The sequence below is a fragment of the Erinaceus europaeus genome, chromosome 10, assembly GCF_950295315.1.
Source record: "Erinaceus europaeus chromosome 10, mEriEur2.1, whole genome shotgun sequence".
Classification (NCBI taxonomy): domain Eukaryota; kingdom Metazoa; phylum Chordata; class Mammalia; order Eulipotyphla; family Erinaceidae; genus Erinaceus; species Erinaceus europaeus.
In genome coordinates this window covers 70,525,002-70,551,388 of record NC_080171.1, presented here as the reverse complement: position 1 = coordinate 70,551,388, position 26,387 = coordinate 70,525,002, and the positions used below count along the sequence as shown (strand labels likewise).

The 26,387-nt window shown below is 51.1% G+C and overlaps 1 protein-coding gene and 1 long non-coding RNA gene across 7 annotated transcripts in view; one reads left to right on the top strand and one right to left on the bottom strand.

Moving 5' to 3' along the window:
* The window catches only part of APBA1 (amyloid beta precursor protein binding family A member 1), a 467,998-nt gene that overhangs the window by 199,855 nt on the left and 241,756 nt on the right, over window positions 1-26,387 (bottom strand). The gene's annotated exons all lie outside the window — the stretch shown is intronic.
* Window positions 9,973-10,438, top strand: LOC132540753 (uncharacterized). Its single transcript, XR_009551899.1, has 2 exons — window positions 9,973-10,055; window positions 10,263-10,438. It is a non-coding gene; the product is annotated as an uncharacterized LOC132540753 (long non-coding RNA).

The window sequence follows — 26,387 nt, the reverse complement described above, 5'->3', positions numbered from 1 at the left end:
CTACTCGAAGTGTCTGTCATTCCAGTGCCTGTTATTCATGAGTAGCGTACACACAGAGGCTCAGGCTGGGCTCCCTCTGTCTCTGTCTCTGCAGATGACCACAGGGAACACACAGGACTCAGAGGAGGACATGCCAGGCTGCCTGAGCCCTTGTGAGACCACAGGGCAGGTGCCTCCCACCAGCAAAGAAGCTGAGCCCTCCCTGGAGACATATGTGGCCCTACAAGGTCCCCTGGAAAATATGGGGGGGCCCGAGGCTCAGGGAAGGCGGCAGCCTCCTCCCAAGCCCCCACGTAGGAACAAGGGCAGAGTTATCTGGTACTCAGGATCCTGTCCTTACAGTGACTGGCCCCCTCACCTAGAGGACCAACCTCAGGGGGGGGCAGGTCCCCAGGAGCCTGAAGGGGAACTGCAACCTGTGCAGCAGGTGAGCACCTGTCACTTCCTGAACCCACAGTCCCTCTGCCCCTGAGCCCAGGGGCACCTGAACGCCAGACAAGCCATGTGGCCTGTCTCCTGCTGTCCTGGCTCTGGGTGGTGCTGGGTTGAATACAGGTCACTTCATGATTCTGGGTATCATGGGGCTTGTGACCACATCTAAGCTTCATCAGGAGAGAGTTGATTCAAGGACAGAGATGGAAAGATAGAGAGATGGGAGAAAGAAGAGAGAAGAGAGAAGAGAGGGGAGGAAAGAAACCATAGCCAAGGAGCTTCCTCCTCTGGGAAAGTCGCAGCTCCACAGCCCCCCTGGCACTCCCACTCCCCCCCCCACACACACACACAGCAAAGCAACACACTAGACAGGAGAGCTATTTTGTTGACCTCAAAGCTTTTCAAAACTGACCTCTAGCAGTGAATCCCCAGTCCTATGGCACTGTGCCCACGGAAACCTCTGTCCACACCCTCATTTCTTGGGGGCTGGTTAGGTCACAATGCCTGGGGGTGGACAGGGAGGAGAAGGCTGAGGGCTCTGTGGTCACCCTCAAGGCTGGATACACTGTGGGATGAGTTGGGGTGCTAAGTCCCTTGTGGGAGAAATCTACTATCAGTGCTTCTCCTTGAGGATGGCCGCAGGGAAAGAGACACATAGAGGATGAGGGGTGGGGGGCCCTGGGTGAGAATCTTTCAGAGCATGTGCTGCCTGCCCTCCTCATAGTCAGCTAAGACAGGGGACATGTCAACACTAGGGCTAACAAGGGGCACTGACTGTGTCCCTGTCTCTGCAGATGATCACGGAGGACACACAGGACACAAGGGAGGACATGCCAGGTGTCCTGAGTCCTCCTAATACCGAAGAGCAGATGCCCTCCACCAGCAAGGAGGCTGAGTCCCCAATGGAGGCAAGTGTAACCATGCCCCCCAACCACCCAAAGTTAGTGCTTTCAAAGCCCCAATGAGGTCACTGAACCTGTGTGTGTGTGTGTGTGTGTGTGTGTGTGTGTGTGTCCATCCCCTGAGAGAGGACTTGACTGAGAGGAGGGGTCTGGCCTCACCCCAAGTCTAAGGGTGACTAGAAACAAGGAGTGTGAGGGGACCTTTGTGGCCCGATGGGGGCAAGTGGCTACTCGTGTGTGTCATTGCAGTGTCTGTCATTCATGAGTACAGCACATACAGAGGCTCAGGCTGGGCTCCCTCTGTCTCTGTCTGTGCAGATGACCATAAGGAACGCAAAGTACTCAGAGGAGGACATGCCAGGCTGCTTGAGCCCTTGTGAGACCACAGGGCAGGTGCCTCCCACCAGCAAAGAAGCTGAGCCCTCCCTGGAGGCATATATGGCCCTGCAAGGTCCTCAGGACAATTCGGGGGGCCCTGAGACCCAGGGAAGGCGGCAGCCTCCTCCCAAGCCCCCACGAAGGAACAAGGGCAGAGTTATCTGGTACTCAGGATCCTGTCCTTACAGTGACTGGCCCCCTCACCTAGGGGACCAACCTCAAGGAGGGCCAGAACACCAGCAGCCTGAAGGGGAACTGCAACCTGTGCAGCAGGTGAGCACCTGTCACTTCCTGAACCCACAGGCCCTCTGTCCCTGAGCCCAGGGGCACCTGAACGCCAGACAAGCCATGTGGCCTGTCTCCTGCTGTCCTGGCTCTGGGTGGTGCTGGGTTGAATACAGGTCACTTCATGATTCTGGGCCTCATGGAAATTGTGACCATATCTGAGCTTCATTAGGAGAGAGTTGATGCAAGGACAGAGATGGGAAGAGATTGAGAGATGGGATAGAGAAAAGAGAGAAGGAAAGAAACCATAGCCAAGGAGCTTCCTCCTCTGGGAGAGTACCTGCTCCACAGCCCCCAAACCCTCCCACCTACCCACCCATCCCCAGACAACTGACTTAGTTATCAGTGACTGCCCAATTCTATGTCACTCTTCCCATTGAACCCTCTGTCCTGGGGGTTGGTGAGGTCACAATGCCTGGGAGTGGACAGAGAGGAGAAGGCTGAGGGCTCTGTGGTCACCCACAAGGCTGGATACACTGTGGGCTGAGTCGGGGTGCTAAATCCCTTAGGGGAGAAATCTACTATCAGTGCTTCTCTTTGCCAATGGCCACAGGGAAAGAGACACATGAAATATGAGAGGTGGTAGTCCTGTAAGAGAATCTTTCAGAGCATGTGCTCCCTGCCCTCCTCATAGTCAGCAGTGACAGGGGACATGTCGACACCAGGGCTAACTTGGGCACTGACTGTGTCTGTCTCTGCAGATGATCACGGGGGACACACCGGACACAGGGGAGGACATGCCAGGTGTCCTGAGTCCCCCTAATATTGAAGAGCAGATGTTCCCCACCAACAAGGAAGCTGAGTCCCCGCTGGAGGCAAGTCTGGCCCTGCTGGGTCCCCAGAACAATATGGGGGCCCTGAGGCTCAGAGAAGGTAGCAGCCCCCTCCCAAGCCTCCTTGCAGGAACAAGGGCTGAGTTGTCTGGTACTGGGGGTCCCTGCCCTAACCGGGACTGGCTCCCTCCCCTGGAGAACAAGCCTCAGGGGGATGGGGCAGGACCCCAGGAGCCTAAAGAGGAGCTGCCACCTGTGCAGCACATGAGCACCTGTCATTTCCTGAGCCCACTGGCTCTCTGCCTCTGGGCCCTGTGGGACCTGATGCCCACACCAGGAGTGTGGCTTGTCCCGTGCTCTGCAGGCTGTGGCTGTTTCCAGGTTGAACACAGGTCACTTCATGAATCTGGTCCTCACGGGGCCTGTGACCACATAACAGTTTCCCTTGAGAGGTGATAGAAGGACAGAGATGGAAAGAGAGACACACACACAGAGCATGAGAGCGAAATAGACACAGCGTGCCTTCCCTCTAGTTGTTGGACTGAAACAGGTTACTCCAGTGATACTGGGTCCATCGGGTGGGTCATGCCATGTACACCTCCTCTTCAAAGAGTGTATCTGGGGGGCGGGGTGTGGAGCAGAAGAGTGAACAATTCAACAGCCCTGGAGCTTCCTCCCTGGCAAGTTCCAGTTCGACCTTGCTTTCACACACATAGGGCAAAGCAGCGCACTGGCCAGGAGAGCTATTTTGTTGACTCCAAAGCTTTTCACAGTGGACTCCTAGGAGTAACTCCCCAGTCCCATGCCACTCTGCCCACTAATGCCTCTGACCACACCCTCACTTCATGGGATATAACAGGGGATATAGAGTAGAGGCGGGGATGGGAGGGGGAATGATGGTTTCCCCAAGGCTGAATAAGCTGTGGGCTGCATAGTGGAGTGGGAACACATGGGAGGTACTGGGTGAGAGCCTGTCCTGGCAGAGTGACTGCTGCAGCCCTCCTCAGAGGGTCCCGCCAATGGACAGTTGTAACCAGGTAACATGCACATGTTCCGAGGTTACAGGGGCTGAGGTCAACGGCCTGAGGCGCCAGAGGTGCTTAAGGATCCTAAGGGGATATGGGTTCTTGGGGCTCCAGGGCTTACCTCTGACAGCCAGTGGAGCTTCTATCCACCCCTGTATCCTCAGAGTTGGATGGGTACACCCCAATGCCTGAGTGTAGTGTGTGATGTGTGACCCCATGTCTTCATGGAGGACCTGCCTGAGAAGAAGGGTCTGGCCAGACCAGTTCAGGGCTGGCTGTGTATGCAATGATGTGAGGGAAGGCCTCTTGCTTCCCTTGCAGACTTGGGATATCTGGTGTCCCTTCCAGGTGTCTGTTCTCCAGAATCATGAGGAACAGACACACAGAGAGGCTCAGGCTGGGTTCCCTGTGACCCTGTCTCTGCAGATGACCACAGGGGACACGCAAGACACAGAAGAGGACAAGCCAGGCTGCCTGAGCCCTTGTGAGACCACAGGGCAGGTGCCTCCCACCAGCAAAGAGGCTGAGGTCTCCCTGGAGGCATATATGTCCCTTCAAGGTCCCCAAGACAATACGGGGGGGCCTGAGGCTCAGGAAAGGCCGCAGCCTCCTACCAAGCCCCCGCGAAGGAATAAGGGCAGAGTTATCTGGTACTCAGGGTCCTGTCCTTACAGTGACTGGCCCCCTCACCTAGGGGACCAACCTCAGGTCGGACCAGGTCCCCAGGAGCCTGAAGGGGAACTGCAACCTGTGCAACAGGTGAGCACCTGTCACTTCCTGAACCCACAGGTCCTCAGCCCCTGAGCACAGGGGCATGTGAACCCCAGACAAGCCAAGAGAGAGAGAGACACACACAAAGTGATGGAAACAGAGAGAGAGGGGGGGGGGTGGATAGAAAGACACCATAGACCTGGAGCTTCCTCCCCAGGGAGGTTTCCTTGTGTATAGCCACACACACACACACACACACACACACACACACACACACACACACACACACACAGGTTTAAGCAGTGAGAGAGGGGGTGGATAGAAAGACACCACAGACCTGGAGCTTTCTCCCCAGGGAGGTTTCATTGCGTATAGACACACACACACACACACACACACACACACACACACACACACACACACACAGACACACAGGTTTAAGCAGTGCACTAATTAGGTGAGCTGTTTCATTGGCTCTCCAGCTTTTCACAAATACAAGTGACTCCTCAGCCCAATGTCAGTTTGCCCATTGAAGCCTCTGTCCACATCCTCACCTCCTGGGTGTGGGTGAGGTCACCATGGAGGTAACATGAGCAGGGTGGGAGCACTGGAATCTCCCCAAAAGCTGGATAATCTGTGGATTGAGTGGGAGTGCTAAGCCTCCTTGGGAAGTAGTCTGCTGTCAGTCCTTCTCCCTCCTACAGGGGGGAAAGGGACACATGGGGAATGAGGGGTGGGGTTTCTGGGTGAGAATCTTTCAGAGCATGTGCTGCCTGCCCTCCTCAGAGGGTCCCTCATCTGATCATCTTTCACAAGGGACATGTCCACACTAGGACTCATGAGGGGGAGAAACACAGGGGCTCATGAGGGGCAGAAACACAGAGACTCAAGTTGGGCTTACTGTGTCCCTGTCTCTGCAGATGACCACATGCAACACACTGGATACAGGGGAGGACATGCCAGGTGGCCAGAGTCCCCCTAATAATGAAGAGCAGATGCTCCCCACCAGCAAGGAAGCTGACTCCTCGCTGGAGGCAAGTGTGGCCCTGCTGTGTCCCCAGAACAATATGGGGGCCCTGAGGGTCAGGGAAGGTAGCAGCCCCCTCCCAAGCCTCCTTGCAGGAACAAGGGCTGAGTTGTCTGGTACTTGGGGTCCCTGCCCTTACAGTGACTGGCTCCCTCCCCTGGAGAACAAGCTCAGCGGTTGGGGCAGGACCCTAGGAGCCTTAAGAGGAGCTGCCACCTGTGCAGCACGTGCACACCTGCCACTTCCTGAACCCACAGGCCCTCTGCCACTGGGCCCTGTGGGACCTGATGCCCAGACAAGCAGTGTTGCTTGTCCCCTGCTCTGCAGGCTGTAGCTGGTTCTGGGTTGAACACAGGTCACTTCATGGTTCTGGGCATCATGGGGCCTGTGACTACATAAAAGTTTCTCTTGAGAAAGTTGATATAAGGACAGAGATGGAAAGACATACACAAACAAACACACACACACACACACACACACACACACTGAGAGCGAAATAACAGGGGTGTCTTCCTTCCAGGTGTTGGGCTGACTATAGGTTACTTCATGATTCTGGGGCCATCGGGTGGGTCATGCCATGTACACTTTTTCTCAAAAGAGTGTACCTGGGGGGCAGGGCTTTGGGGGGGCAGACAGAGACTCAACAGCCCTGGAGCTTCCTCCCTGGGAAGTTCAAGCTCTATCCTGCTCTCACACACACAGGGCAAAGCAGCACACTGGCCAGGAGAGCTATTTTGTTGACTCCAAACCTTTTCACAATGGACTCCTAGGTGTAACTCCCAACTGCCTTATCACTCGGCCCACTGAAACCTCTGTCCACACCCTCACTTCCCGGGATATAACACAGGATACAGAGTGAAGGCAGAGGAAGAGGGGAAATGAGGGTTCCCCCAAAGCTGAATAAGCTGTAGGCTGCATAGCGGGGTGGGAGAGCTCCAGGTCTGTGATCAGTGAGTCTCCTTCCTTCAGGGGTGTGGGAACACATGGGAGGTTCTGGGTGAGAGCCTGTTCTGGCAGAGTAAATGCTGCTGCCCTCCTCAGAGGCTCCCTCCCTCTAGACAGTTGTGACCAGGTGACATGTCCATGCTCACTGGTGAGAAGCCCACGCTCACAGGAGACAGGAGCTGAGGGCAACTGCCTGAGGCGCCCAGTGTTGCTGAGGGACCCAGAGGGAATCTGGGCTCTTGGAGCTCCAGGGCTCATCTCTGATGGCCAGTGGAACTGCTGTCCACACCTCTGAGTCCTCACAGCTGGATGGGTACACCCCACTGCCTGAGTGTGGGGTATGATGTGTGACCCCATGTCTTCAGGGAGGATCTGCCTGAGAAGAAGGGTCTGGCCTCACCCAGTTCGGGGATGACTGGGTATGCATGGAAGTGAGGGGAGGCCTCCTGCCTCACTTGCTGAGTTGGGGTAACTGGTGTCCCCTCAGGGTGTCTGTTCTCCAGAATCATTAGGTACAGACACGCTGAGAGGCTCAGGCTGGGTTTCCTGTGTCCGTGTCTCTGCAGATGACCACAGGGGACACACAAGACACAGAGGAAGACAAGCCAGGCTGCCTGAGCCCTTGTGAGACCACAGGGCACGTGCCTCCCACCAGCAAAGAAGCTGAGCCCTCCCTGGAGGCATATATGGCCCTGCAAGGTCGCCAGGAAAATATGGGGAGGCCTGACGCTCAGGGAAGGCGGCAGCCTCCTCCCAAGCCCCCACGAAGGAACAAGGGCAGAGTTATCTGGTACTCAGGGTCCTGTCCTTACAGTGACTGGCCCCCTCACCTAGAGGACCAACCTCAGGGCAGGCCAGGGCCCCAGCAGCCTGAAGGGGAACTGCAACCTGTGCAGCAGGTGAGCACCTGTCACTTCCTGAACCCACAGTCCCTCTGCCCCTGAGTCCAGGGGCACCTGAACCTCAGACAAGTCATGTGGCTTGTCTCCTGCTCTCCTGGCTCTGGATGGTGCTGGGTTGAATACAGGTCACTTCATGATTCTGGGCATCATGGGTATTGTGACTGCATCTAAGCTTCATGAGAGAGTTGATTCAAGGACAGAGATGGACAGAGATAGAGAGATGGGAGAGAGAAAGGAGGGAAAGAAAGACAGCATAGCTAAGGAGCTTCCTCCTCTGGGAGAGTCCCAGCTCCACAGCCGCCAACCCCTCCCACTCCACCCCCCACTAATACACAGCAAAGCAACACACTAGCCAGGAGAGCTATTTTGTTGACTCCATAGCTTTTCACAACTGACTCTTAGCAGTGACTCCTCTGTCCTATGTCACTCTGCCCATTGAACCCTCTGTCCACACCCTCACTTCCTGGGGGTTGGTGAGGTCCCAATGTCTGGGGATGGACTGGGAGGAGATGGCTGAGGGCTCTGTGGTCACCCACAAGGCTGGATACGCTGTGGGCTGAGTCGGGGTGCTAAATCCCTGGGGGAGAAATCTACTATCAGTGCTTCTCCTTGAGGATGGCCACAGGGAAAGGGACACACAGAGGATGAGGGGTGGGGGGCCCTGGCCGAGAATCTTTCAGAACATGTGCTGCCTGCCCTCCTCATAGTCAGCTATGACGGGGGACATATCGACACCAGGGCTAACAATTGGCATTAACTGTGTCCCTGTCTCTGCAGATGACCACGGGGGACACACTGGACACAGGGGAGGACATGCCAGGTGTCCTGAATCCCCCTAATACCGAAGTACAGATGCCCCCCACCAGCAAGGAAGCTGAGTCCCCACAGGAGGCAAGTGTGGCCCTGTTGGGTCCCCAGGACAATATGGGGGCCCTGAGGCTCAGGGAAGGTAGCAGCCCCCTCCCAAGCCTCCTTGCAGGAACAAGGGCTGAGTTGTCTCGTACTGGGGGTCCTGCCCTAACAGTGACTGGCTCCCTCCTCTGGAGAACAAGCCTCAGGGGATGGGGCAGGACCCCAGGAGCCTAAAGAGGAGCTGCCACCTGTGCAGCACGTGAGCACCTTGCACTTCCTGAATCCATAACCCTCTGCCACTGGGCCCTGTGGCACCTGATGCCCAGACAAGCAGTGTTGCTTGTTGCCTGCTCTGCAGGCCGTGGCTGGTTCTGGGTTGAACACAGGTCACTTCATGAATCTGGGCCTCCGGGGGCCATGAACAGTTATAAGTTTCTACTGAGAGAGTCGATACAAGGACTGAGATGGAAAGAGAGAGAGACACAGAGAGAGAGAGGACAGATAGAAAGACACCACAGCCCTGGAGCTTCCTATGCTGGGTTTGTTGCATGTGCGCGTGCGCGCGCACACACACACACACACACACACACACACACACACACATACAAGATTAAGAAGTGTACTAATTAGGTGAGCTGTTTTATTGGCTCTCAAGCTCTTCACAAATACAAGTGACTACTCAACCCAATGTCAGTCTGCCCATTGAAGCCTCTGTCCACATCCTCACCTCCTGGGTGTGGGTGAGGTATCAACTGGGGGGGGGTGTAACAGGAGCAGGGTGGGGGCACTGGAGTCTCCCCAAAGGCTGGATAATCTGTGGATTGAGTGGGAGTGCTAAGCCCCCTTGGGGAGCTGTCTGCTCAGTCCTTTTCCCTCCTACAGTGGGGAAAGGGACACATGGGGAATGAGGGGTGGGGTTTCTGGGTGAGAATCTTTCAGAGCATGTGCTGCCAGCCCTCCTCAGAGGGTCCCTCATCTGATCATCTTTCACAAGGGATATGTCTGCACTAGGACTCATGAGGGGGAGAAACACAGAGACTCAGGTTGGGCTCACTGTGTCCCTGTCTCTGCAGATGAACACAGGGGACATACAGGACACTGAGGGCAACACACCTGGTGGCCTGAGCCCATTTGACACTAAGGAGCAGATACCCCCCACCAGCAAGGAAGCTCAGCCCTCCCAGGAGGCATCCCTGCTGGGTTCCCAGGACTATATGGGGGACCCCGAGATCCAGGGAAGGAGGCAGCCCCCTCTGAAGCCCCCATGCAGGAACAAGGGCAGAGTCATCTGGGACCCAGGATCATGCCCTCACAGTGACCTGTCACCTCCCTTGGAGGACAGGCCTCAGGAGAGGCCAGGTCAAAAGGAGCCTGAAGAGGAGCTGCAACCCCTGCAGCAGGTGAGCACCTGCCACTTCCTGAGTGCATAGGTCCTCTGCCTCTGGGCCTGGGGGGACCTGAACCCCAGACAGTAAACTCGCAGGCTCAGGCTGGGCTTCCTGGGTCCCTGTTTCTGCAGATGACCTCAGGGGACAATGAGGATACAGATGGGGGCATACCAGACGGCCTTTGCCCTTGTGAAACCATGAGGAAAATAACCCCCATCATGGATGCTGAGAACCCCTTAAAGGCCAGTATGGCCCTCCTGGCTCCCCAGGACGAGACCCTCAAGGCCCAGAGAAGGTGGCAGCCCCCCAGCAAGTCCCCACACAGGAACAATGGCAGAGTCACATGGTTCCAGGCAGAGGAGCTTCTGAGGCTGGCCCAGGACACCCAGTGCCCCAGCACTCCGCTTCACAACAATCAGCTGGCTCTGCTCAGGGGTGAGATGTGGGGCTCACTGGAGCACACAGGGTGGGAGGCTCTCAGAGGAACTGAGCTTGAGTTGTGTCACAGAGACTCATCCTGACCCCTCAGGGTTGAATGGGACAGTCCTGGGGGTCAGTGCTCTGAAAGCTGGGGGTGTGGGAGTGCTGAGTCAATAAGGGCTGCACCTGGGCCAGGCTGACATCTGACCCATTCCTCTCCAGAGTGCCCCCCTGCTCCTGAGCTGTCAATTCTGGCCGTGGCCCCAGAGACACCCACCATGGAAGTTGCCCCCCCATCTGAAGAGGTCTGCTGCTTGTGGTTCATTCAAATTCTACTTTACCTCTTGTGGAACTTTGTGTTCTCTTAATGCGGTCTGAATAAAGTGTTGTTCTACGGATCCACTACCTGGGTGCTTGTAGTCACAAGCCACCACTCTCCGCTCCACAGAGTCACAGAATACTCCATGACACTGCTCATCCCAAAAGGAGCCTCTGAGCCAAGAGCAACACCCCCACTCCTGTCTCCCTAGACCCTCCTCCATCATCCCCCTGACCAGCTGAAAGGCTGACCCAGCCTAGCCTCACTTCAGTCTGCTCCCCAACCCTGGGCCTGCTCCCCACACGCCCCTTCCTGTCCACTCCCCTGAGGGACAGCCTGGTCCTGCTTGGGGACAGAGGTGGGCAGTCTGCAAAGTGGCTGCTCTCCAGGAGCACAGAGCTGTCCTTTTCAGGGAGCATCTCATGTCCTCAGAGACCTGGAGTGGCTCTATAGAGGAACAGCCCCATCGTTACAGCTCCTCGGGTGGGGGGGAGGGTCACTGTAGCACACAGAGGGGCCACAGGAGGGGCTGGGAATGGAAAGTTTTTGCAAGGCCAGCCATGCAACCTCCCCACAGCCCCCCCCCCCCCCAGTAAATGGCCTGCTGGTTGGCACTCTCATCACTGCACTGAGTCCAGTCAGTGGGCAGGTCATCTCATTAGGCAGCTGGGAGGCCAGGACAGGACTTGTGTGACCAGTCCTGCACCCCATCCTTGGCCCCTGGGGGGACTCCTATCTTCTGGGCCTTGTGGCCTCCAGGAGCTGAGCTGTCACTTCTGGGGACACTGTCACCTCCTAGCAGGAGGAAGCCCTCAGCCCTGCTGCCTGCTCTCAGCTAAGTTAGAACATGATTCCTTTCCCTCTATGTGACCACAGCTGACCCCAGGGACCATGGGATGGTCGGGACTGCCACATGTAGAGGAGGTGACCATTGACCATGGGTCTGGACTTGTGGGAGGGGGACATTGGAACCTCACAGCGTAACAACCACTAAGAACATCTAGGGTGGTCTGGGAGGTGGTAGAGTAGATAAAGCACTGGACTCTCTAGCATGGAGGTCCTGAGTTCCATCCCCAGCAGCACATGTACCAGAGTGATGTCTGGTTCTTTCTCTCTTCCTGTCTTTCTCATTAATAAATAAATAAAATCTTTAAAAATATATCTAGGGGCCTTCTCTGCAGTGAACAGGGGCAATCACACACATTCAGAGTATAGGTTGACGTGCTAAAAATCCATCAAGGCCAGGAGTGGGGCGGTAGTACAGTGGGTTAGTTGCAGGTGGCGTAAAGCACAGGAGTGGCGTAAGGATCCCAGTTCAAGCCTTTGACTCCCCCCCCCCCACCTGCATGGGAGTCGATTTACATGTGCTGATGCAGGTCTGCAGGTGTCTATCTTTCTCTCCTCCTCTCTGTCTTCTCCTCCTCTCTCCATTTCTCTCTGTCCTATCCAACAACGACAATAATGACAACAATAAAACAAGGGCAACAAATGGGAATAAATAAATATTTAAAAAAGATAAGGCCTCAAATTTTTGTCACAGGACAGCATGCTCATGTTTTGAGTAATATTCCAATTTCAGATAAAAGAGCTCTCTTAACCAGTGGACTTGTCTGTGTGTGTGTGTGTGTGTGTGTCTGTGTGTGTGTGTGTGTGTGTGTGTGTGCGCGCGCGCGCATGTATGTAATGCAGGTTGGGGAACACATGAAAGGGGGGAGAAGAAAAGACTGTAGGTGCTATCTTCTCCCCTAGAAGAACTGGCATGGACAAAATTTCTAAAAGTTCTCATACTTTTGTCATATATTTAAGAAATACTCACACTGCCTGTAGAGTTAATGGTTATTGCCCAGTGGAGTTGAAAGTAATATCCTGGGGGCCCGGAGGTAACACACACATAGTACAAAGGACAAGGACCCACACACAAATCCCAGTTTGAGCTCCTGGTTCCTCACCTGCAGGGAGGTCGCCACACAAGCAATGAAGCAGGTCTGCAGGTGTCTATGTACTTCCCTATTTTCCCCTCCCCTCCCCTCTCAATTTCTCTATGTCCTATAAAAAAAATTTAAAAGATGGCCTCAGGAGCAGTGGGTTTGTAGTGTAGGCACTGAGCCCTAACAACTCCGGAGGCAAAAAAACAATAAGAAAGTAATATTCCTATTAGTGCAGCAGCTTGTCTCAGTCCATCTGCATACATACTGTTCTTGTCAACATGACAAGGGGTAACTCAGGGACTTCAGACTATGGCAAGATATTAATGTTTTAATTGGAGTAAGAATAAGAGTTTCTTTTCTTTTTCTTTTTTTGTTTTACTTTTCCCTTTTGTTTCCCTTGTTGCTTATCATTGTTATTATTGTCCTTATTGCTGTTGTTGTTGGATAGGACAGAGAAAAATCAAGAGAGGAGGAGAAAATAGAGAAGGGGAGAGAAAGATAGAGGCCTGTAGACCTGCTTCACTGCTTGTGAGGCGAACCCCCTGCAGATTGGGAGCTGGGGGCTTGAACCAGGATACTGATGTTGGTCCATGCACTTTGTGCTATGTGCTTAACCCGCTGTGCCACCACCCAGCTCCCATTAATTAATTTCTATAGCAAAAAACAGTTGTTGGCTAACAGGATCCTTCCCTTGTTTCAGTAAACACACACACAAACACATACATACACATACATACACACACACACACACACACACACACACAATGTATAAGCTGGGAGATGAATGGTTCTTATTTTTTTGTTAAAGGATGACAGAATACAAATACCCAGACATTCAATAAATATGCTTTATCTTTCTATGAATTAGATTGACTGTGAAACATCTACTAGGGAATGCACAGGGTACCCTGTGTACCCACTTAAACTATCAGTTCTAAACATGATACAAAAGTAGCATATAAAATACAAAGATGACAAATACTAGAGACCATTAAGGTCTTTGATTCATTTGGAAGCTGAATTTAGGAAACTAAGATGGGTTCACTGCACAATTTTCTCCATCCTAAAATCATCTTCAGTTTAAATAAGCTCATATTGTCAGAAATTAACCTCCTAGCAAAAACTGTCTTGCCTCACTCAGCAGAAAAGAAAAAAAAAAAGAAAGAAAAAAAAGTCCTGGAGTCTCTTTCATGTGTGATTTCAGCAGTCTGGGATGACTTTTTTGTTTTGAGTAAGAGAGAGAGAAAGGGGTGGGGGGAGAGAAAGACAGTGAGAATAAATAGCAATGGATGGGGGAGAGACATCACAACCAGTAGAGTTTTCCCTGCTGCCGCTGTATTTCTGGTGGTGTGCCAGGGGCTTAAACCTGCGACAAGTGCACTGCAAGGTAGATACCCTACCTCGTGAGCTCTCTCTCCTGCCCCCTCCCTTTAAACAGTGTTTTGTTTCCTCTGATATTCTTGTGCCTGCAAGCCGGCAATATTATGATTTCAGAGTGAGTTGAAAATCTAATCCCAAGCAGTGATGCTGAATGGCTGGATGCCAATCAGAGCAAGGTCTCTGTGGTCAGACCTCAGGATCCTTGACCTGGTCCAACTCAAAGGAAGACATGTGGGTGGGGGGACAACTTCTGTCACCTCCTCCACCCCAGCCCTACCCACCCCACCCTCTCCCCTACTCTGTTCTGTGCTCTGGACGACACCAATAGCTCCCTATTCCTTTGGCTTCTGTTTGGATGCCATTGGGGAGAGGGGAAAAGACTATGGTTTGGGACAGCTCTCAGTTCCCTCACTACAAGATTATTGAGGCTGAAGGGCACATGCCCCATGAGGTAGCCCTCTTCACCTGGCTGGACTAGACTAGACTTTCACCCACAAAGAAGCTGGCCTTGCCTTCTGCCACTTGCACAACACAGATGGGAAAAAGAGAGACAGGGAGTATGGATCAACCGGCCAAGCCCATCTTCAGCAAAGAAGCAATTACAGAAACCAGACCTTCCATTTTCTGCACCCCATAATGACATTGTGCCTATAGTCTCAGAGGTATAAAGAATAGGAAAGCTGGGGGCTGGGCGACATCGCAGCAGGTTAAGGGAACATGGCAGAAAACACAAGGACCGGTTCTAGAATCCAGGTTCGAGCTCCCGGCACCCCACCTGCAAGGGGGGTCGCTTCACAAGCGGTGAAACAGGTTTGCAGGTGTCTATCTTTCTCTCCCCCTGTCTGTCTTCTCTTCCTCTCTCCAACAAACAACAACAGCAATAACAACAACAATGATAAACAACAAGGGCAACAAAAATAGCCTCCAGGAGCAGTGGATTCATAGTGCAGGCAATAAGCCTCAGTGATAACCCTGGAGGCAAATAATAAATAATAAATAAAAATAAAGAATAGAGAAGCTATCAGGGGATGGGATATGGAGTTCTGGTAGTGGGAATTGTGTGTGGTCTTGTCAATATTTCCATTTTATAACATTTTTTTTAAAGAACTTCTGGCAAGTGGCAGAATTTTCTGGACATCTCCATTGAGAGTGGATTCACTTCTTATATCAGGTTTTTAACATCTGACACAGGAACTAAAGATTACAGGGCCAAATAAGTTTGGGTCACCTTAACTTGGAGCTGACTTTTCATTGTACATATTTCAAGTGGGTGATGCAGAGAGAAAAAGAAGAGGAGGAAGAGATAAAGGATTCAGATTTTCCAAACTTGTTTGTCTGGGAAACAGGTTGTTTTTTTTCCCTTAGAGACCAATATTCTGAAAAATACATATTTAAATACATATTTAAATATTCTTAAAGAAACACTGACTAGCTGGTTTCCCCCAGTCCTCTTACATCTAGAATTAAAATAGATGAATTAGCATATAAGTGGAACAGTGTAGTCATAGCTATATAATCATAGCTACTTTCTCAGAAAGATGTGTAGATATCTACCTATTTCCATACTACCAGTTGTATGTAGCTAGAAGAGAGATTGGGTTTCACCCTTGCTAGGTTTATATCACAAAACAGATTTACAGTGAAATCTGTGTACAGTCTATGTAAGTAACTGCAAGCAATACAAAGAACAATAGCAAAATCGGGCAGGACCCCTGGGATTTCAAGTCATTGGTGATAAATGGCTTCAGCAATATATAAACTTTCTCATCCTGTTCTTTTGGAGAGCCCATATGACAAATAGGTAAAACAGATGGTACATGAATGCTTTAATGTAATAGTAGAAAGCTCCAGGAAGGCCAGGTATATCTCACTGACAAATATGGGGATGGATTATAGTCTCCTTAACTTTCCACCACAGCCAGAACAATTTCTTTGAAGCATTTGACAATTCTGGTGATAAAGGTAGCCATTTTGAAGCTACCTAGTTAACCTCAAGCAGAAGTTATCATCTTTCCCTCATTCTTGTTGGACTCACCTCTGACTGACTCACACAAGGAAACAATTATCGTTTACCCCTGGGACAAATGTCTTTGTTGCTTCTGTACTTGACAAGAGTCCCTCTTTATACAAATTAGACCTAATCTTCCTTGAAAATCTTAGGGGTTCTTCTCATTTTTCCCTTGAGAACAACATAAGAAAAATTTCCCAAAGTTAGTATGGAATCTCTGTTCAGATTCCAATGACAGTGCTATGATCAGGAGAGGAAAGGTGTTGGTGCTATGCGTCCCCTGGACCATGGAAAATGCAAGAAGCCATTGTTCAATTTAATACAAAATATGTACATTATAAGGACATTTCCTTTTTAAGGACTCTCGAAATCACTGTACAAATCTTAGTCTGATGAACTCAAAGCCAACAGCCACACAGAGAGAGGGATATGGAGCATCCCTAACACTACTCTGCATGTGGTTATCCTTGTGGTATGTCAAATTTTCTTTTAGTCATTGTGAAAAATACAATTACAATAATCCCAAGCCCTCAGATAACCAATAATGCATGGTAACCACATACAGAGTGTCCCAAAACTATCTGTAGCAAATAAAGCTCTTTCTCTTTTAGTTTGATAAAAATCTACTGATAGATATATGAAAAAGACATTTTAGTTTATTCTGGATCAAAATCATATCTGAAAAGTGAATTATGCCTTCATATAGTACACTTAACTGATTCAAAGGGCATGGAATATCCATGCATGTACACACACTAAATACGGGCAATTACAGAACATAAGTTCTTGGTGCGTTTGTGTGGAAAGTCTGAGGAAAATATGGTTTTGGTACAGGGCACTTTTTTTTTTACTGTTCACAAACTATAGTTTCCTGACACACAAATCTCAGGGTAGGGTTTATGCCTGCACAGCTTGGAGTTCATTTACCATCATGGTTTCAAGAAGGTAGTTTGTTTTGTGGTACTAGTCCTATGTGAACTAATAACAGACACTGATTTCAGGGCTATCCCTAGCAAACTTCTAAGAATAGAGCTGGCACAGGTCTATCAGCAGCACATGAGAAGACTAATTTCCATGCCCTCGCAACACTGGGAGTGGCAGTCACATAAAAAAAATATTGAGGCATTTTTTTGTTTTGTTTTTATTTCCCATTTAATCCTAGGTGTTTGTGGGAATGACTATTGACACAGCCTTTCAGAAAATCAATTTGGCAAGCAGGAGCTTCATGTGAGGATTCAATGAACCACTATATATTCACCTCCCCACTGTGTCTCCATCCTCATTTTAAAAAGAGCTGATAATTCCCTCCAGAAAGAGAGAACATTCTCTTATTTGGTAAGTGTGAGGATTCAATGAATCACTATATGGATGAGGCCCAGGAATGACTGGCATATGGCAGCCAAGCAAAACACTAGAAATGGATGGCCCCTATGAGCCGGCAGTCCCTCTCCTGGGGCTCTATCCAAAGAACATAAAAAAACCTACCCAAAGAGATCCATGCACACCTATGTTCATAGCAGCACTATTTGTAGTAGCCCAACCTTGGGAGCAACCCAGATGTCAAATGACAGTGAGTGGCTAAGAAGACTGTGGTATATATACACAAGGGAATACTACTCAGATATAACAAAGATGAAACCATCTCCTTTTCCATATCTTAAATGGAACTTGAAGGAATCCTGTGAAATGAGATAAGCCAGAAGGTTAAGGATGAATACAAAATGGTCTAACTTACAGGTGGGACTTAAGAATCAAGGAAAGAAAAAGAAAATGCAGAGTAAAGCTTGACTGGGTAGCGTATTTTAGCAAAGCTAAGAACTCTAGACTGGGGAGGATGAGCAGGGAGATCACCAGATATCCAGTGCACAGTGGTGAAAGAGAACTTGGGTTGGTTGTGGGAATGGTATGCAGACACTTTTTTTTCTTTCCATTTTATTTGATAGAACAGAGAGAAATTGAAAGGAAAGGGAGATAAAGAGGAAAAGAGAAGGAGAAACACCTGCTGACCTGCTTCCAGCTTTTGAAGTGTTCCCCCTGCAAGTACAGGGGCCTGAACTCAGGTCCTCACACAAACAAAAAAAAAATCTCTAAAGCACAGTCACAGACTGCAAAGGGCAGACAGTTCCAATCATAATCATGCCTAATGATGAACACAAAATCGAGTAGCTTCAAGCTACCCAAACCCTAGAGTTAAACAGCAGTTTCATATGACTCAACACTTGTGACTCATGTTGCTGTTCTTACAGCTTCTAGATTTCATGAGGGCATAAGCACCTTAGGAACTAACTTAGAATAATGCCATCATCCAACCAATGCTCTCTGTTTGCTCAAGATTTTATTCGTTTGTTTTAAGAGGGGAGAGAGGGAGGGAGATTGGGTGAGGGGAGAGGGAGAGAGGGAGGGAGAACAAGACAGGGAGAGAGAGAGAGAGAGAGAGAGAGAGAGAGAGAGAGTGAGAGAGAGAGAGAGAGAAGAATGGATAGGGGCATTGCTTAGCTATTGCATACAGTGATATAGCAGTGCCAGGGATTAAACCTAGGGCTGCTGGGACCTCAGGCATACAAGTCCTGTATTCAAACACTGAGATATCTCCTGCATTCAAGCAAAGTCCATGAGTATGACCAATGTGACTCTGGGGAGAGAGAGAGAAAGAGAAAGAGCAGAGAAAGAAATAAAGGAGAAGGAGGAGGAGAAAGAAAAGGAGGAAGGAAAAAAGGTAGCTGGTTGAAGAAGAATCCTTCCTCCACACAAGAAGACTTGGTGTCCTGGGTATCAGAAAAAAGTGGGTTAAAACATGCAGAAGAATGAAACTGAATATTTCACCAAACACAAAAGTAAAGTCCAAGTGAATCAAGGACTTGCATGTTAGACCAGAAATTATCAGATACTTAGAGGAAAATATTGACAGAACTCTTTTCCACATAAATTTCAAAGACATCTTCAATGAAATGAATCCAATTACAAAGAAAACTAAGGCAAGTATAAACCAATGGGACTACATCAAATTAAAAAGCTTCTGCACAGCAAAAGAAACCAATACCCAAACAAAGAGACCCCTCACAGAATGGGAGAGGATCTTCACATGCCCAACATCAGACAAGAGTTTAATAACCAAAATAAATAAAGAGCTTGCCAAACTCAACCACAAGAAAACAAATGACACCATCCAAAAATGAGGAGAGGACATGGACAGAATATTCACCACAGAAGAGAATCAAAAGGCTGAGAAACACACGAAAAAATGCTCCAAGTCTTTCATTGTCAGAGAAATGCAAATAAGACAAAAATGAGATACCATTTCACGCCTGTGATAATGTCATACAGCAGGAAAGGTAGCAGCAACAAATGCTGGAGAGGTTGTGGGGTCAAAGGAACCCTCCAGCACTGCTGGTGGGAATGCCAATTGTTCCAACCCCTGTGGAGAGCAGTCTGGAGAATCTCAGAAGGCTAGAAATGGACCTACCCTATGATCCTATAATTTCTCTCCTGGGGATATATCCTAAGGAACCCAACACAACTATTCAAAAAGTACTGTGTATACCTATGTTCATAGCAGCACAATTTGTAATAGCCAAAACCTGTAAGCAACCCAGATGTCCAACAACAGAGGAGTGGCTGAGCAAGTTGTGGTCTATATAAACAATGGAATACTACTCAGCTATTAAAAATAGTGATTTCACGGTTTTTAGCCAACCTTGGATGGAGCTTGAAGCAATCATGTTAAGTGAAATAAGTCAGAAAGAAGGATGAATATGGAATGATCTCACTCTCTGGCAGAAGTTGAAAAACAATATCATAAGAGAAAACACAGGTAGAGCCAGAACTGGAGTTGGTGTATTTCATCAAAGTAAAAGACTCCGGAGAGGGTGGTGAAGACAGTACAGGTCCTGAAAAGGATGACAGAAGATCTAGTGGGGATTATATTCTTGTGTGAAAAACTGAGAAATGTTATGCATGTACAAACTATTGTATTCACTGTCAAATATAAAACATTAATTCCAAAATAAAGGGGTAAAAAAGAAAACCCACCACTTAACATGAAAAGAAAAAACCTCCTTTGGAGGACTCCCTGCTAATCTTGATAATGAAATCTTGAAAAGGATAATCAAGCCCCGGGTCCCCACTTACAAGGAGAAAGCTTCATGAGTGGTGAAGCAGGGCTGCCAAGCGTCTCTCTGTCTCTTTTCTTCTCTATCTCCTCCTCTCCTCCCATTTCTCTATTCAATAATAAAATATTATCTTTTTAAAGATTTTCAAAAATTAGAAAAACAGCTGGTATCTTGCCACCAGGACACAAAGGTGTGTGGCTTGTCCCCTGCTCTCCCAGATATGGGCAGTGTGGGCACCACCAGGTCATGTCACTGTGTTTCCTGGAGCACTGCAACACCCAGGCTCAATCTGGGGGGGTCCCCCTGTTTCCACTCAGCCTGGCCAGGTCTTGTCAAGGTCATGTCCTAAGGAGAGCTGCTCAAATGTGGGGGAGGACAGGGGGCACTCAGGGGAGTCTCTACAACCCAACACTGGGCCTGAGTGAAGGCACATTGGGACTAGGAGATGGAGGGATGGGCCAGGAGTCCAGGAAATACCAACAGGGACCCTTTCCCAGTGTCAGTTGGAGGGGTGGGGGTGGGGTGGCCAGTCATCAGAACCCAGAGGCTGGAAGGGAGGCCCAGGATTGGAGGAGGCCAGCTGGGGATCCAGGCATGATGTCACATGGGGTCTAGGCAACCAACCCAGACACAGCTCAGCCAGACCTAAGAGTCAGGGCAAGATGCAGTGCTGTTTGCCTAGATGTAGGAATAGGGGCCACCGGGGGCGCCCTGCAGAGTGCAGGTGTGCAGGACCTCGGAACTGGCTCAGTCACCAGTGGATAAGAGTGATGGACATGCTCCCAGGAAGAAAGAGAAGGGTAACCATGCCCCCCACCCACCCGAAGGTTGTGCTTTCAAAGCCACACTGAGGCCACTGTTTGTGTGTGTGTGTGTGTGTGTGTGTCTGTGTGTGTGTGTGTGTGTCTGTGTGTGTGTGTGTGTCCCCATCCCCAGAGAGAGGACTTGACTGAGAGGAGGGGTCTGGCCTCACCCCAAGGCTAGGGGTGACTAGAAACAAGGAGTGTGAGGGGACCTTTGTAGCCCGATGGGGGGCAAGTGGCTACTCGAAGTGTCTGTCATTCCAGTGCCTGTTATTCATGAGTAGCGTACACACAGAGGCTCAGGCTGGGCTCCCTCTGTCTCTGTCTCTGCAGAAGACCACAGGGAACACACAGGACTCAGAGGAGGACATGCCAGGCAGCCTGAGCCCTTGTGAGAACACAGGGCAGGTGACTCCCACCAGCAAAGAAGCTGAGCCCTCCCTGGAGACATATGTGGCCCTACAAGGTCCCCAGGAAAATATGGGGGGGCCCGAGGCTCAGGGAAGGCGGCAGCCTCCTCCCAAGCCCCCACGTAGGAACAAGGGCAGAGTTATCTGGTACTCAGGATCCTGTCCTTACAGTGACTGGCCCCCTCACCTAGAGGACCAACCTCAGGGGGGGGCAGGTCCCCAGGAGCCTGAAGGGGAACTGCAACCTGTGCAGCAGGTGAGCACCTGTCACTTCCTGAACCCACAGTCCCTCTGCCCCTGAGCCCAGGGGCACCTGAACGCCAGACAAGCCATGTGGCCTGTCTCCTGTTGTCCTGGTTCTGGGTGGTGCTGGGTTGAATACAGGTCACTTCATGATTCTGGGTATCATGGGGCTTGTGACCACATCTAAGCTTCATCAGGAGAGAGTTGATTCAAGGACAGAGATGGAAAGAGATAGAGAGATGGGAGAGAGAAGAGAGAAGAGAGGGGAGGAAAGGAACCATAGCCAAGGAGCTTCCTCCTCTGGGAAAGTCGCAGCTCCACAGCCCCCCTGGCACTCCCCCTCCCCCCACCTCCACACACACAGCAAAGCAACACACTAGACAGGAGAGCTATTTTGTTGACCTCAAAGCTTTTCAAAACTGACCTCTAGCAGTGAATCCCCAGTCCTATGGCACTGTGCCCACGGAAACCTCTGTCCACACCCTCATTTCTTGGGGGCTGGTTAGGTCACAATGCCTGGGGGTGGACAGGTAGGAGAAGGCTGAGGGCTCTGTGGTCACCCACAAGGCTGGATACACTGTGGGCTGAGTTGGGGTGCTAAGTCCCTTGTGGGAGAAATCTACTATCAGTGCTTCTCCTTGAGGATGGCCACAGGGAAAGAGACACATAGAGGATGAGGGGTGGGGGGCCCTGGGTGAGAATCTTTTAGAGCATGTGCTGCCTGCCCTCCTCATAGTCAGCTAAGACAGGGGACATGTCAACACTAGGGCTAACAAGGGGCACTGACTGTGTCCCTGTCTCTGCAGATGATCACGGAGGATACACAGGACACAAGGGAGGACATGCCAGGTGTTCTGAGTCCTCCTAATACCGAAGATCAGATGCCCTCCACCAGCAAGGAGGCTGAGTCCCCAATGGAGGCAAGTGTGGCCCTGTCTGGTCACTGGGATGATATGGGGGCCCTGAGGCCCAGGGAAAGTAGCAGCCCCCTCCCAAACCTCCTTGCAGGACCAAAGGCTGAGCTGTCTGGTACTCAGGGTCCTGCACTTACAGTGACCTGCCCTCACCCCAGGAGAAAAGGCCTTGGGGGGTGGGACAGGACCCCAGGGGCCTGAAGGGGAACTGTGACCTGTGCAAAGCAGAGTGGCTTGTCCCCTGCTCTGCAGGCTGTGGCTGGTTCTGGGTTGAACATAGGTCACTTCATGGTTCTGGACCTCATGGTGCCTGTGACCACATAAAAGTTTCTCTTGAGAGAGTTGATATAAGGAAAGAGATGGAAAGAGAGTCACATACACAGAATGAGAGTGAAATAGAAGGTATTTTCTAGGTGTCGGTCTGACCACAGGTCACTTCAGGATTCTGGGGCCATTGGGTGGGTCATGCTATGTACACTCCATCTCTCAAGAGTGTATCTAGGGGGCAGGGTGTGGGGGAGAAGAGGGAAAGGCTCAACAGCCCTGGAGCTTCCTCCCCAGGAAGTTCCAGCTCTACCCTGCTCTCACACACACAGGGCAAGGCAGTGCACTGGCCAAGAGAGCTATATTGTTGACAGGGGGCCTGGCAGTAGTGCAGCGGGTAAAGCGCATGTGGCGCAAAGTGCAAGGACCCGAGGAAGGATCCCGGTTCGAGCCCCCACCTCCCCACCTGCAGGGGAGTCAGGCGGTGAAGCAGGTCTGCAGGTGTCTGTCCCCCTCTCTGTCTTCAACTCCTCTCTCCACTTCTCTCTGTCCTACCGAATAACAACATCAGTGACAATGATAATAGTAACTACAACAATGGTAAAACAACCAGGGTAACAAAAGGGATAAAATGGCCCCCAGGAGCAGTGGATTCATGGTGTAGGTACGAGCCCCTGCCATAACCCTCGAGGCAAAAAAAAAAAAAAAAAAAGGGCTCTGGAGTGGGTGGAGGGGAAAATCCAGGTCCTGGAAAAGGATGACAGAAGATCTAGTGGGGGTTGTGTTCTTATGTGAAAAACTGAGAAAAGTTATGCACGTACAAACTATTGTATTCACTGTCAAATATAAAACATTAATTCCACAATAAAGGGGTAAAAAAAAAAAAAACCTCCATTTAACACGGAAAAAAAACCTCCTTTGAAAGACTCCCTGCTAATCTTGCAATCTTGAAAATGAAAATCAAGTCCCTGGTCCCCACTCAGAAGGAGAAAGTTTATGAGTGGTGAAGCAGGGCTGCCATGCATCTCTCTGTCTCTTTTCTTCTCTATATCTTCCTCTCCTCTCTCTATTCAGTAATGAAATATTATTTTTTAAAAAGATTTTCAAAAATTAAAGAAACAGGAAACAGCTGGTATCTTGCCACCAGGACACAAAGTGTGTGGCTTGTCCACTGCTCTCCCAGCTATGGGCAGTGTGGGCCCCACCAGGTCATGTCACTGTGTTTCCTGGAGCACTGCAACACCCAGGCTCAATCAGGGGGGGGGGTCACCCTGTTTCCACCCAGCCTGGCCAGGTCTTGTCAAGGTCATGTCCTAAGGAGAGCTGCTCAAATGTGGGGGAGGACAAGGGGGAAATCAGGGGAGTCTCTACAACCGAACACTGGGCCTGAGTGAAGGCACTTTGGGACTAGGAGATGGAGGGATGGGCCAGGAGTCCAGGAAATGCAAACAGGGACCCTTGCCCAGTGTCAGTTGGAGGGGTGGGGGTGGCATGGCCAGTCATCAGAATCCAGAGGCTGGGAGGGAGGCCCAGGATTGGAGGAGGCCAGCTGGGGATCCAGGCATGATGTCACATGGGGTCTAGGCAACCAACCCAGACACAGCTCAGCCAGACCAAAGAGTCAGGGCAAGATGCAGTGCTGTGTGCCTAGATGTAGGAATAGGGACCACCGGGGGCGCCCTGCAGAGTGCAGGTGTGCAGGACCTTGGAACTGGCTCCGTCGCCAGTGGATAAGAGTGATGGACATGCTCCCTGGAAGAAAGAGAAGGGTAACCATGCCCCCCACCCACCCAAAGGTTGTGCTTTCAAAGCCACACTGAGGCCACTGTGTCTGTGTGTGTGTGTGTGTGTGTGTGTGTGTGACTGTGTGACTGTGTGACTGTGTTTGTGTGTGTGTGTGTGTGTGTCCCCATTCCCTGAGAGAGGACTTGACTGAGAGGAGGGGTCTTGCCTCACCCCAAGTCTAGGGATGACTAGAAACAAGGAGTGTGAAGGGACCTTTGTAGCCCGATGGGGGGCAAGTGGCTACTCGAAGTGTGTCATTCCAGTGCCTGTTATTCATGAGTAGCGTACACACAGAGGCTCAGGCTGGGCTCCCTCTGTCTCTGTCTCTGCAGATGACCACAGGGAACACACAGGACTCAGAGGAGGACATGCCAGGCTGCCTGAGCCCTTGTGAGACCACAGGGCAGGTGCCTCCCACCAGCAAAGAAGCTGAGCCCTCCCTGGAGACATATGTGGCCCTACAAGGTCCCCTGGAAAATATGGGGGGGCCCGAGGCTCAGGGAAGGCGGCAGCCTCCTCCCAAGCCCCCACGTAGGAACAAGGGCAGAGTTATCTGGTACTCAGGATCCTGTCCTTACAGTGACTGGCCCCCTCACCTAGAGGACCAACCTCAGGGGGGGGCAGGTCCCCAGGAGCCTGAAGGGGAACTGCAACCTGTGCAGCAGGTGAGCACCTGTCACTTCCTGAACCCACAGTCCCTCTGCCCCTGAGCCCAGGGGCACCTGAACGCCAGACAAGCCATGTGGCCTGTCTCCTGCTGTCCTGGCTCTGGGTGGTGCTGGGTTGAATACAGGTCACTTCATGATTCTGGGTATCATGGGGCTTGTGACCACATCTAAGCTTCATCAGGAGAGAGTTGATTCAAGGACAGAGATGGAAAGATAGAGAGATGGGAGAAAGAAGAGAGAAGAGAGAAGAGAGGGGAGGAAAGAAACCATAGCCAAGGAGCTTCCTCCTCTGGGAAAGTCGCAGCTCCACAGCCCCCCTGGCACTCCCACTCCCCCCCCCCCACACACACACAGCAAAGCAACACACTAGACAGGAGAGCTATTTTGTTGACCTCAAAGCTTTTCAAAACTGACCTCTAGCAGTGAATCCCCAGTCCTATGGCACTGTGCCCACGGAAACCTCTGTCCACACCCTCATTTCTTGGGGGCTGGTTAGGTAACAATGCCTGGGGGTGGACAGGGAGGAGAAGGCTGAGGGCTCTGTGGTCACCCTCAAGGCTGGATACACTGTGGGATGAGTTGGGGTGCTAAGTCCCTTGTGGGAGAAATCTACTATCAGTGCTTCTCCTTGAGGATGGCCGCAGGGAAAGAGACACATAGAGGATGAGGGGTGGGGGGCCCTGGGTGAGAATCTTTCAGAGCATGTGCTGCCTGCCCTCCTCATAGTCAGCTAAGACAGGGGACATGTCAACACTAGGGCTAACAAGGGGCACTGACTGTGTCCCTGTCTCTGCAGATGATCACGGAGGACACACAGGACACAAGGGAGGACATGCCAGGTGTCCTGAGTCCTCCTAATACCGAAGAGCAGATGCCCTCCACCAGCAAGGAGGCTGAGTCCCCAATGGAGGCAAGTGTAACCATGCCCCCCAACCACCCAAAGTTAGTGCTTTCAAAGCCCCAATGAGGTCACTGAACCTGTGTGTGTGTGTGTGTGTGTGTGTGTGTGTGTGTTTCCATCCCCTGAGAGAGGACTTGACTGAGAGGAGGGGTCTGGCCTCACCCCAAGTCTAAGGGTGACTAGAAACAAGGAGTGTGAGGGGACCTTTGTGGCCCGATGGGGGCAAGTGGCTACTCGTGTGTGTCATTGCAGTGTCTGTCATTCATGAGTACAGCACATACAGAGGCTCAGGCTGGGCTCCCTCTGTCTCTGTCTGTGCAGATGACCATAAGGAACGCAAAGTACTCAGAGGAGGACATGCCAGGCTGCTTGAGCCCTTGTGAGACCACAGGGCAGGTGCCTCCCACCAGCAAAGAAGCTGAGCCCTCCCTGGAGGCATATATGGCCCTGCAAGGTCCTCAGGACAATTCGGGGGGCCCTGAGACCCAGGGAAGGCGGCAGCCTCCTCCCAAGCCCCCACGAAGGAACAAGGGCAGAGTTATCTGGTACTCAGGATCCTGTCCTTACAGTGACTGGCCCCCTCACCTAGGGGACCAACCTCAAGGAGGGCCAGAA